At 42.1% G+C, this 3,106-nt stretch overlaps 1 pseudogene; it reads right to left on the reverse strand.

Annotated features, from left to right (window-relative positions):
* Window positions 1–1,319, reverse strand: part of LOC147618509 (trifunctional UDP-glucose 4,6-dehydratase/UDP-4-keto-6-deoxy-D-glucose 3,5-epimerase/UDP-4-keto-L-rhamnose-reductase RHM1 pseudogene) — a 1,573-nt pseudogene extending 254 nt beyond the window's left edge.
* Window positions 1,320–3,106: the final 1,787 nt, after the last annotated feature.

The following is a 3,106-nucleotide window of genomic DNA, read 5'->3' on the forward strand; positions in this document are numbered from 1 at the left end:
CAAGCAAGCGTGGATGGGGAAGCAAGGCGCCAGAGACATCGCCCCACCATCCAGGGTTCCTCATGTACCACTCCATGGTCTTGCGCAGGCCTTCTTCCCATGTCGTACGCTCTCTCCACCCCAGATCCTTGAGCTTCTTGTCGTCCAGATAGTAGCGCTGATCGTTGAATGGCCTGTTCTCCACAAACTGGATGACCTTCCCTGCATCCAGCTTGAATAGCTTGCAGATATCCTCCGCCACATCCAGCACCCTCCTCTCCTTCTTCGTCCCTATGTTGTACACATGCCCCACCTCACCCTTGTGCAACACTACCTCGAACGCCTCGGCGACATCCTCGCAGTACAGGTAGCTCCTCACATTGGACCCATCACCATGGATGGGTAGGGTTTTACCCTGCATTGCTAGAAGCATGAATTTTGGGATGAGCTTCTCCGGGAACTGATTAGGGCCATATACATTGTTCCCCCTTGTGGTGATGAAGGGGAGGCCATAGGATCGGCCATACGCCATCACCAGCATCTCAGCACCTGCTTTGGTAGCAGAGTAGGGGTTAGTGGGGAGCAGCTGGGATGCTTCATGGTTCCCCACAATGGCATCGGCCTCAGTTTCGCCATAGACTTCATCAGTGCTGACATGGATGAAGCGTCGGATGTGGCCGCTGAGCTTGCAAGCCTCTAGGAGGACATGGGTACCATAAACATTGTTCTTGGTGAACTCAAAGCTGTTGCCAAAGGAGTTGTCCACATGGGTTTGAGCTGCAAAGTGCATGATTGTGTCAATGCCTTCACTGATGAGGAGGTAATTCACCAGATCTACGCTGGCGATGTCGCCTTTGACGAATTTGAAGTTTTGGGATGGCTGGGATGGGAGGAGGTTCATGAGGTTGGAGCAGTAGTCAAGCTTGTCTAGGACCACAATGTTGTAGTGGGGGTAACTTTGTACGAGGCGGTTGGCGACATGGGAGGCTATGAAACCAGCTGCACCTGTGATGAGGATGTTCTTTGGGGTGTATGTAGTGGTGGAAGCCATGGAGCTCTGCAAGCAAGATCAAGATGAAGCCTAGTTTTGCAAGAAATGATGAGACCCAAATGGTTGAATGATGGGTTAAGGGAGGGTGCTAAAAGCTTCACACAGAGAAGTGCAAAGGGAGCTGCAATAATAAGCAATCTCAAAGCATTGCAATTGAGTGCATTCGAGGTTAATGAAATACTTGTTGGTGGGCAGGTTGTGCCGGAGAGAAGGCATTGATAGAAACCTAAGATCAAAGAGGCAAGGCAAAATTGAGATTTAAATGGGCATTACACAATACACCGGTCCCTAAAGTGGCCGGTTCATAGCAAACCTTTCAAAAATATGTGTGGTGGTAATTTTCGTTTGATGGAGCTGTGAATTTGGGAAGCCTTTACATAAGCAATTACACACATGTGTGTGTATATATATATATATATATATATATAAAGAGAGAGAGAGAGAGAGAGAGAGAGTGTGTGTGTGTGCGCATGCACGCGTGTGTGTGTGTGTGGGGTCAAATTTTAGATGGAGGAAAGCAAGATTATCATACATTTCTATGACATATTCCAATTATCCATGTTTCAAGTATGCAAAAACATTCCCAAATCAAAAACTATGCAAAAGTGTCCTTGGATACTAAACGTATGGTAGATGCATAATTTATAGCTTGAGGGTGACATAAAGTAGAATCTCTTGGAGTGCGTGTGTAAGCTCTTGTGTGTGGAGGGCATTGATTTTGGTACCTAATGAGCATTGAAGCTACAACTTTAGCAATTCCTCATGGTCTCCTACATACTCTTCACTTCCTTCCATTAAGAAAGTTAAAATATTGTCCAAGTACACAAGCAAAGTCCTTAATAAAATCATGGGGTGGAAACATCTCTTTTTCACTTTATTTCCTTTAGCTTGAACACCTCACATTGCCTCTCTCTCTCTCTCTCTCTCTCTCCTTGATGCCTTTAAACATTAGGGACCCAAGGATGTCTTTAAACATTAGGGGCCCAAGGATGTCTTAAATAGGCACCGGACCCAAGGATGCTCTAAACATTAGGGGCTAAGGATGTCTTATATAGGCACCCTAAGGAAAATGTTCCTTTTTAATTTGTAATGTGACATTTCACATTTGTTACAGACTCGTGTAAACACTTTTACATGTCAAAAGTTTGTATCGATGTCCTTCATAATATACATCTCACAAATCTCCCTTTCCTTTCAGTTGCGTTCACGAGATCAAGAGAAAGCCCCTATATATCTAAATTAAGTTAAAAGCTAGAGTCCTATGATACAAATACTTTGACACCCCTAATGTAAATAAACACATTTGCAAATTGAAAGTAAGCAACTATAGTAAGCCAACACCATATTGTATCACACCACCGTTATGCCTTAACTTAAATTAGAAGATTAAACCTAATCAATGAGGATCAACCTAACCGCTTTGTAAGAACCTCTATTTAATGCTTTTCATTGTAAGATTTGCAAGACTTGATTACTAACATTAACAAGAAACTAAATATTATTAGTGGAGTTGTTTTTACCATAAAGCGATAAAATTAACTTCAAACCACACTTGCTTCACAATAATTCCAATTGATAATGGTTTTATCATGTAATAAATAATGTTGTCCAGAAATAACAAACATCAAAGGAGGCTATGGATAGGAGTATAATATGACAATTAAAAATCTATTACACGAAAAACTTTAAGAGACTATAATGCATCATACAAGAGAAGATGAATTGTTATCCAACATTGTCTTCATCAACTTGTTTTCATTGAATTAGGTGTCTTAATGATTCCAAAGCGCCCCCTCCCCCCTCTCTCTCTCTAATTATGCGGCTATTTTTTGCATAATTTTTATCTTTTTTATAGTTCATTATGTTGAAATCAATGCCCCACCCATCATCGTCACTGTGTGGGTGATGGGTTACTTTATTGTGTAAGGCCCCCTATATGTGGAGTAGCCATTGTGTTGAGCACACATAGCACCCAAGCATTCTTGACATAATATTCAGTTTAGACACATAATGTTGGTCAGATGGTTAGGAGACGGCTTATGTAGAAGACGGTGACTATAATAACAAAGATTATAG

The sequence above is a fragment of the Cibotium barometz genome, chromosome 35, assembly GCF_041138505.1.
Source record: "Cibotium barometz isolate CiBa-2024 chromosome 35, ASM4113850v1, whole genome shotgun sequence".
Lineage (NCBI taxonomy): Eukaryota > Viridiplantae > Streptophyta > Polypodiopsida > Cyatheales > Cibotiaceae > Cibotium > Cibotium barometz.